The 9,392-nt window shown below is 38.7% G+C and overlaps 1 long non-coding RNA gene across 1 annotated transcript in view; it reads right to left on the bottom strand.

Moving 5' to 3' along the window:
• Window positions 1-469: 469 nt before the first annotated feature.
• Window positions 470-9,392, bottom strand: part of LOC108875610 (uncharacterized) — a 25,245-nt gene continuing 16,322 nt past the window's right edge. Inside the window, exons 4-5 of the long non-coding RNA XR_001959901.2 lie at window positions 7,592-7,724; window positions 470-685 (exon numbers count right to left, since the gene is read on the bottom strand). This is a non-coding gene — a long non-coding RNA (uncharacterized LOC108875610). The remainder of the gene's footprint in view (window positions 686-7,591; window positions 7,725-9,392) is intronic.

The following is a 9,392-nucleotide window of genomic DNA, read 5'->3' as shown; positions in this document are numbered from 1 at the left end:
CAACTCTGGCAGGTCTGAACAAAGGTCTGAGCGTGGGGAGTGTTCGTGTGTTAAGATTCATGAGTACATGGGTTTATGGATAGAGAAAAAAAGCACAGAGCACAGCACTTTAACAGTAATTACTACACTGACATGTCACCCACAATGGCACACTGCCCTCTACTGATGAATGTAAGATCCTACATCATCCTCTTCCTCACATGTAGGTTATTCAAAATATAACATGAGCAGTCTGTATGTTTAAATAAGCCACATGTTAGCTCTCATCTTATTAAAAAAATGTTTTTAAAAATCTATCTAATATTTATAACCCACCTGTTAAAGTTGATACATCATGGCAGTGCAGTCGCCCCAGGTCCCTGAGGTCCCCTGGTGAAGCAAGTTGAAGAGGCAGGGGGTCTGCATCCAGGGCCCCCGACACCTCCCCCCGCCCCTCATTGAGGGAGAAGGCTGACTGGGAGTCCAGGTGGGTCTGTTGGTGCCAAGAGGGAGGAGAAAGAGGAGCAGGAGAAGAAGAGGATGGAGAGAAGGCAGGGTGGGACAGCTTGACTGGGGTTGGAGGGTTCAGGGTGAAGGCAAACTCAGAGCTGGGTGTCCCACTGTGGGACTGAGGCCCCCTGGCGGCTCAGGGAGAAAACACAAGCTTCCAGCGCATCAGGCTCTGACTTGTCTGAGAGGAATATGACTAGAAAGAAGACAATAGAAAGAAGAAGAGACAGAAGAAAAGAGAGAGGAAACAATACAATGTTAAAGGGTCTATGTGCAGTAAAGTCTCTAATGTAGAGCTGTATGACATTATTATTACAATTATTTTGCTGAACATAGAAATTTTATTAAATACTGTGTAACTTTACTGTAATGTGACAGTAGGACGGCTTCCAATCTTTCAGATTCTCAACAAAAAGTCATGTTAAGGTTATTATTTTCACAAAAGTCTGGTACAGCTAATGAGAGAAGTCACACTTAAAAAAACAACATAGTGAGAATACTGAATATCACTGAGCATCTTACCTAGGTTGCAATTTCTAACACATCTAATTAAGTAACTGTATGAGATTCATTTATATTTTAAAACATCTGAGCTCTCCCAACATCAAACCTTTTGTTTGATCAAGAGCCTTTCACTAAAAACAAAGCAAGGCCTGGCCTCCTGTCTGTGTTTCAGGGTCACAAAGATAAAGTTACCACAGCCTACAGCTTCACACAGATCAGGTTCCTCAGCATAACTGTAACACTCCTATAAACACACACTGCACGAGGCAGTACATGCTATATGAATTACACGCAGAACCAATACACACTTGTAGTTACAGCCAACAAGACTGTGTCTTATTCCATACTGTATAAAGCACAATCCTAGGCAAGATTTGCACTGATCTGTGACTGATTCGCATAGTCTGACATAATGCACCAAAGAGAATGTGCCTTTTATACCACATATTTTATATATATATATATTTATATTTATATTTATATATGCACAATAAAGAAGAATTTGATACATTTGATACATTTGCAATCTTTATAAATGCACATAATTAGTGTATTTTGTCTTTAAAAATAATGGAAAGTTATAGATTTCATTCAAGTTTAGATAATATCTGTCAGTGCAGAACCATATGCTTATACTATAAAAGGCAACCATAAATGTGGTGATTTACAGCAATACACTACATAACGTTGTGCATATGGAGGTCACAAAACACAGAGGTCTGTTCATGACAAAAAAAAATTTTCTGTACGTTTTAATAATAAGTTCTGTATCTTACTGATTTTTACATTCTGAATCAAAATATTCTCACACAGTTAAAATAGCTGTGTATTATTGTTGGAATTATGCTTTTTTAATAAAGTGAAGTCACATAGGCTTCCTGCTTTACCTAGGCTTCTAACAAAAGGACACTTGATACCTCGACCCAGTTATTGCAGTCAATAAAACATGTTGGCTAGAGGGCAAAGGGTTAGGCTCAATTGAGACAACAGCTACTAAACTGCCATGATAAGGACAGTGCAAGCACATACGCACGTGACACACACAGCTGTGTACACATCCTAACACACCCACCTGATTACTCATGATTTAACGTCCCCCAGCACTAGTATTACTATCACCACCACCACCATGGGCGCTTTATTTCCCTTCATCCTTGTTGGTCTCCTCTGTCCTCAGAGTCCATCCAATCAGCTGAGTGTTTTGGTTTCCAGCCAACACTTCCCCATGAATACTCTCTCTCTTATACTGTAGATGTCACAGGGGTCACACCATACACACATACACTTGGGCTTTTATATTCACCCCCTTCATACAGTAAATTTCCAGTATGCATGGTGTGAGGAGAGAGTCACCCAGTAGAGAATAACGCTCACTTAGCATAGACACTCTGGGTATAATAATATATTAATTTCACATGCATACAGAACAAAAGCTGTGTAGTCATGGAGAGAAAACAGGCATGTCCAGGCTCTTCACACGAACACTCTGTCATCTCCAATTTAGTTAGTTCAGTGAGTGAAACACACAGTTGGTTAGTTAACCATGCAGCCAAGCGAGACCCTGTCAGCTACTTAGGGTTGACACCAGGAGACATGGTTATTAGCCATCTCCCCCTCCTTTGTATTCTTGCCTCTTTACTGTGTAGGCAACGTGCCAGAGAAAGAAAAAAAAACCCAGACCGTCAGCTACAGTCAGTTACAGCATCATTCATACAGAACATAATGGAGCTGTAGGGAAGATTAGCGCACCATCCTCAGAAATACACACAAAAAAATGGCCAAAACAGACTTAAAATGCCATTTGGGATTTTTCTAAGTGTACTGTAACCAGAATCAACAGGACATTTATCCAGCAAAAAAGTTATATAAATAATCACAGGAACCACGGTAAAAAAAAAAGCTGACACCTCATGGTACTGGCTTTAAGTCACGTCTGCACTGACGCCATGAAGCAAAATCCTGCTTCTGACCTTGGAGCCTGGACTGGACTTAATCTGAACTCAACAGCGGTGAAGGGTGTTTGAAAAGCTCTGCGTTGGTGCTCTGTGCAAACAATGCCCTTCCAGGAGGGTGTATACGTGAGCAGTGGCACACAGGAGTGAAAGCGAGATTGAGGGAGGAGGTGGAGGGAGAGAGGACGCATGCACTAAAGGGCTTGAAGGAGGGGTGCATTTGAGACATGGGAACTTAGGAGAGAGGGGAAAAAAGATACTAATTGTTAACACTTTGGATTAAATTTGTCAGCAGCAGATTGAATGAGTTACATTGTGAATGATAGACAAAAGGCTCTTTTTTATCTGTTGTGTAACTAGGTGAGGGGATCCACAACACTGAAAAAACAGTAAAAACTGAGATTCATCTTAAACATGTCAGATAAATACAAGCTACAACAGTGTATTACAACCTAAAATTAATTGTAGCGGCACTAAGGTTCAGTAACTGGGAGATTTGTTTAGAAGATGACTATGAAGTTCATAAACATAGTTTAGAGCTTTTCTTAAAATGGCAAGAAACTGAAAGGTATGTAGGCAAGAAGAGTACTTTTCCAAAAATACTTTGGCCCAAAAGGCAGCCATCAATCATTTTTAATCATTTTCCCTTAGTATTTCTTTTTTTATTTCAAAGATTATTTTTCAGCACTTCTGCCTTTAAGAGATGGTACATAATCAAGAGGCAGACAGGGAACGTGAGGAGAAAGAGAGAGAGCATTTGTAAGCATTTATAAACATTTTAATAATGCTGTACAAATCATAGTACACCAACATATTGCCTGTACACGGTTTCATGTTCAACAAAACTTTAGTGGGATTTTAGCTCCACAAAAACCTGAATATATATATAAATATATTTAAACAGACCAATCATCCAGACCTTGTGTGCATTGTTCTCTTGAAGGCCTATGTTATGTAGTATAAACATCTCTAATGAGACATTTTTAGGAAAGTGATGTGATGTCTAATTTGTGAAATCACTAGTTTTATTCTTTTTTCCAACATATCCTGATGTTTGGTTTCATTTCAGACTCCTTTCAACACCTCATTATCCTCTACAAGTTAGACTGCACTCAATCAGGGCAGGCTGAGCATATCTAAATAATAAGCTGCTCAATTCAAGCAGTTTGATGTGTGCTAACGAGACGATAAGTCACAAATGAGTCAGTGCTTGAGCAACGACATTTATTTTGCAATCAAACCAAAATCTTTCAACATTAACTTTTCATGAATCAAATAAAAATCTGGCAGTAAGCATGCCCTTGGTTTTTACTTGTTCATTAACTAAAAGGATCTTCTGTACAATGCAAATGGACAGAGGTGGGTTACAGGGAATGAAGAGGAGAGTAAAAACAAATTTTCTTTTGGTTCAACTCAGATTACAGGAGCAGACAATAGGTGCCTGCTGTCATATCTCATTAATAATATGATAGGCTTACCTTCTCTTAGCTCAAGCATGTACTACACTGCGTAGGCCTTCAGGGCAGTAGAGAGAACACACAAGCTATTCAATGATTAAATGTTATTATTAAATATTATTTTGAGGCTGGGCCAAAAGGGGGGCTCTGCATTAATGAAATACTCTGAGATATTCTGCTCTACTGCTCTCTTTAGCATCACATGGAATCATTGGTAACCATACTGCATTACAATGCTGTGTGATATTACAAAGATAGCACAAAAAATCATCAAAACTTTAACTAGCTAAGTTCTTTGAAAGCTTCATTTTCTCTGAATTTATCAACATCACCTGACTTATCTGTGGAAATGTCAAGATCCAAACATCGGGCTGGAATAAATATTTGAACCTAATCAGCTGAGAGGATAAGATGACCTGACAGTGCATCTACAGTTTGTTATAATACAAAGATAAGCAGAAGTGCATCAGTTCACAATCTGATCACACCAAGTCCACAAACAATCCACATTACCACCTGCAACCTGCCTGCGTGCACACATACACACACGCACAGCATCACAAGACATTTATGGACCAATCTAACTGTAATTCGATGTTTGACAAATGATGCGTCTCTATCTGTATAGCCAACCAATGGAATATTTTGCTGCTCAGGCTACAATACCTGTGACATTGACAATTGACTAAACAATCTCATTGATCTTTTATTCTATTTTAAACTAAACAAGGCAGGCAACAGTTGAAAAAAGGAAAAAAAAACAATGAATTAACAGCATTGTATGTCATCAAACTGACTGCGCACAAGACAGCAAACTTTAGAAGCTCATAAAATATTGTTTTAGTAGTGACCATTACATGCACATTATATGACCAAAAAACAATATTAACTCCCCATATTCTGTAAAATACATGAACCAGTTTAGAATTAATGGACTTACTTAGTTGTAGCCTCAGCGCCATGTTTCATCACTAACCAGCACCACACTGGTGTGTCAACCTGACAGTTATATTGCCATAAATGACATAATCTCATTATTGGAGATGACAGTTGTTCTGAACCACCAGACTCCATCTATGGCGTTGACATAGGAGAATTGTTTGGTTAACAATTGACAATGCATTCTCATGTTCCCAAGTTCCAATAAAAGGGCAGGTTTATAAGTCATCATCAATCATAAAAGAGACTGAAGCAACAGATGAGCAGCCACTAAAGCCTGGTTCATCTCACCAATTTGGTCATGGATCATGTTCTTAAAATGATATATTATACTATTGATAACACACTAACAGGTAAAGGTTGCACAATGCAAGCACAAAGCCCATATCATGACAAAAGACAGGATGTGATGCCAAATACAAAACAAATAGTGCTGGAAAGGTACAGGAAATGGACTGATAAACATACAGCAGCTTGGATGAAAACCTAGAAAATGGTGGGAAAGAACAGACCTGCATCTAATGATTATTTTAAATACTATAAGATCACAGGGAAACGTCTTCAAATTGCTTGTTGTGTCTGATCAACAGTGCAAAATCCAAAGATGCTGTTTACAATAATATGAAAAGAAATTTGTGACAAGATGAGTGGAAGAAGGAAAAACAGGAAAGACACAGACATAGACGACCAAAGAGCATGGGAAACAACAGGCCGGTGCACAGAGGACCTTAATGTGAGCAAGAATGTCACCCTGACAACTGGGAGAGCTATATCTGGATGGCAACTCCATGTGAAGAGAAAGTGGACACAAAAAGCCAAATACCAATCACTCACTCTTTAAAGGGCAATCTGCTCTGTTCACTCAAATTGAGGGGCCTTAAATCTGCTCACAGAACTTTGGATCAAAACATCTGACCCATATTCCAACTTAATCACCTTGTAGATCTTTGAGATTTATCCAGGAACAACAGTTTTGACTCAGAGTTAAAGATTACGCAAGTGTACACCAGAGTCAGACTGCAGAGTTACTGACCTTTAAAACCAAAATGCTACTATAAAGATCAAGAGGCAGGGTTAAAATAAATACCCCAGAACACAAATTCCCATCTTCAATAACAAAAGCTCTTGTGTGTCCCCACAAAGAGTGATACAAAGAGTGCAGATATGTTGCTAATATAGTAAAACAGATTCAGAGGGAGCCAGTGGACATAAGGTAACGTAAGGTAAATTTTGAACCCAACTTGACAAATCTTAATATCTTAAAATACATCTTGTTTCTAAGTAGAAACCACATTGTCTTCCTGACCTGAAATCTGTTGCAAAATTCCCCCGAGTTTGAGTTCTGAAGAACAACCCCCAAATGTGTAACTGAACTCTGGAAGACAAAAACTAAAGGAACCAGAACCACATACAACATTAACTACCTAACCTGTGCACCAGATTAAACTGAAGCTCAGCTGTATTTCATTCATTTTGCAGCAGGTTACTATACACCACTAACACACAAGGCCTAACAGCTTTCTGCATACCCATAAGGGCCTTCATCAAAATCCTTTCAAGAGGGACAGGAGATGATTTACTAGATGGGAAAACAATTATTTACCCTTTGATAGCACATCTGTGATTCTACACTCAACCCAACATCCTCTACTGAAAAGTGATTAAGTTAAACAAGCAGAAAAGGTAAAACGCTGATTTAAGATACAAACTCTTCAGTCAGCTGTATTAACTGTTACAGCAATGACGTCAACATGATCTACCATGAATGCCAGCACCTTATAATATGAGTACTATTACATAACTTCTCAAATGAATTCTGTTCTAGGTACTTTGTTGTGCTGTGTTCAGAAACAGCTGAGTGTTAAACAGCAACAGAGAAAAGAGGAAGTCTCCCTCATGCTGTCACATCTGACAGCTCAGAGACATGAAACATGAAACTTCAGAAAGTCAAAACAGAAAATGAAATTGCCTCTGGACATCTAATCAGCAGGACTGATTCAAAAGCACAAAGAGATGAACCCTGAGCTTATGGTGTTATGCTTTTTTGGCACACAAAGCAGCACAATTAGGCAGACAAAACATCTTTTCATTCATCTTTTGTGACATGAAAGCACAGATGAGAAAACAACTAAAAGCTGCTGTGCTAGATCAAGGCTAATCAACACAGACAGAGAGAACATGCTAAAATGCTAATAACACTGGACAAGCCCACTGGCTATAGAATTGATTAAAAATTTGAATGAGACTTACTGTGCTTCTGCAGTAATTATCTTAGCATGTGATGATCTGTGTAGGTCCCGTTTAGTCTATCCCCATCAAATTAAATAATCTTTGTTGCTAGTGCTGCTTTACCGGCCGGCTTCTGCCCTGTCCTGAGTGTGTCCTGTCAGAGGGAGGGAGAGAGAGCGCAACAGTGAGCCGGGGTGGAGGTGGGGCTGAAGGAGGGACGAAAGAGGGGGAGGAGGGACATACGGAGAAAAGGCGTGCTGCTTTATTATGGTGTGTGCCTCAGACATGATGGTTAAACAGAAGCAATTTCAAAGAAGTACAAGACAGCAGCTTGTGTGTGTTACATGTTACTGTAATAGATCTGCAGTTCAGGATTTCCTTCTTCCTCATGGACACAGACATTTGCATCAGTCACTGCAGAGCCCCAACGCTCAGCCAAATTAGATTTACACATATAGTTCAGTCTTTATCACAGCAACAATGCCAAGTCTGTGTCCCAGTACTGCTGGTCACTGATTTACAGACAGTAATCAGTGATTAATTACTAGCTATCTCAAACAACAAACCTACACTATTTTGTTACAAAGGCATTTCTACATTTAACTAATGTGTCCTTTGCTAAACTGTAACTGTAAAGATTCCTCAGAGTATCTGAATCCTTTGGGTTACATTTACACTCTGAAGGGTTTTACAGTATCCTGATGGCAAGTTCAGATTACATCTTGGGGAAGTAATGAAAACACAGATATTTATATATAGACAAAGGCGGTAGTGTGTACAGAACAAATTTAACATGCAGCTCACAGAGGCCGCTGCTGTTTGTTAAATCTGGCTTAAACTTAATGCTGGGGGGACAAAATCACACTGTACTGGTTCAGTCCAAGAATACTGAAAACATATGGACACAAAAAATAAACACCAATATTGTTAATGCTATAAAACTGTCGTACCTTGTATTCCACATAACCATCATACTAATAGGACTAATGTAATTCTGGTCTGCACAGAACTAATTGCAAATTTTAGGTCAGTCTTATAAAGGCTGTATGTTCACCAAATAAGGGCACTGTAGTTTCTTATGAATTTTCCGCTTGTTCAAAAATAGAAGCAAGACTGCTGCCATCTCTTTTGTTTTCTAACATGAAACCTGACACTGCCATGATATCACAAGAAACTGCTAAAATATTCAATGACATCACACAAGATGTTGTCCAAAAAATGAGGAGGTTGAAATTCCTTGACTTTGCTGAACACTGGGCTGAATCTGTGCTTTAATGAACCGCTCCTGTATTCCACAAACTCCTTTACTGATTGAAAAGAACAGAGAATTATTTCTCAGAGTAAACTCTGAATGTTAGGACAGCCTTTGAAGCAGCTGAGTCAGCTACTGAGTCTTTTCACAATTTAACTGGTTTTGGTTTTCAGTGCCTGAAGAGAGGAACAGAAAAGCAAAAAAGATGAAGAGAGAACTGGAAGAAACTGATTCACAAATTCACCATTTTTCTACTGAGGCAATAATTTTGATTAGTGGTCGACCAATGTAGGCAGACCTGCACTACACTCTGTCTGCAGTGCACTTATTTTAAAATTATGAATTAAAAATAAATATATTTGCAGTGCACTTAACAGCATTTATCAGCATTACCATGTTTCTGAGAGAGAATGAAAATTTGTAAACTTACTTGAATGCGTTAAAAAAATAAAAATAAACAATGTTAGTGCACACAGTAGTGCCAAGCAGCATCCCTTTGTTTTTGGTCCCAATGAACATTTCTTTAACATTTCTTTTATTCACTTGAACACAGAAGAATATTTGAAAATA

This window comes from Lates calcarifer, linkage group LG5 (assembly GCF_001640805.2).
Source record: "Lates calcarifer isolate ASB-BC8 linkage group LG5, TLL_Latcal_v3, whole genome shotgun sequence".
NCBI lineage: Eukaryota > Metazoa > Chordata > Actinopteri > Centropomidae > Lates > Lates calcarifer.
Note: the sequence above shows the minus strand (reverse complement) of the source record. Positions and strands in the feature narration are given on the sequence as shown.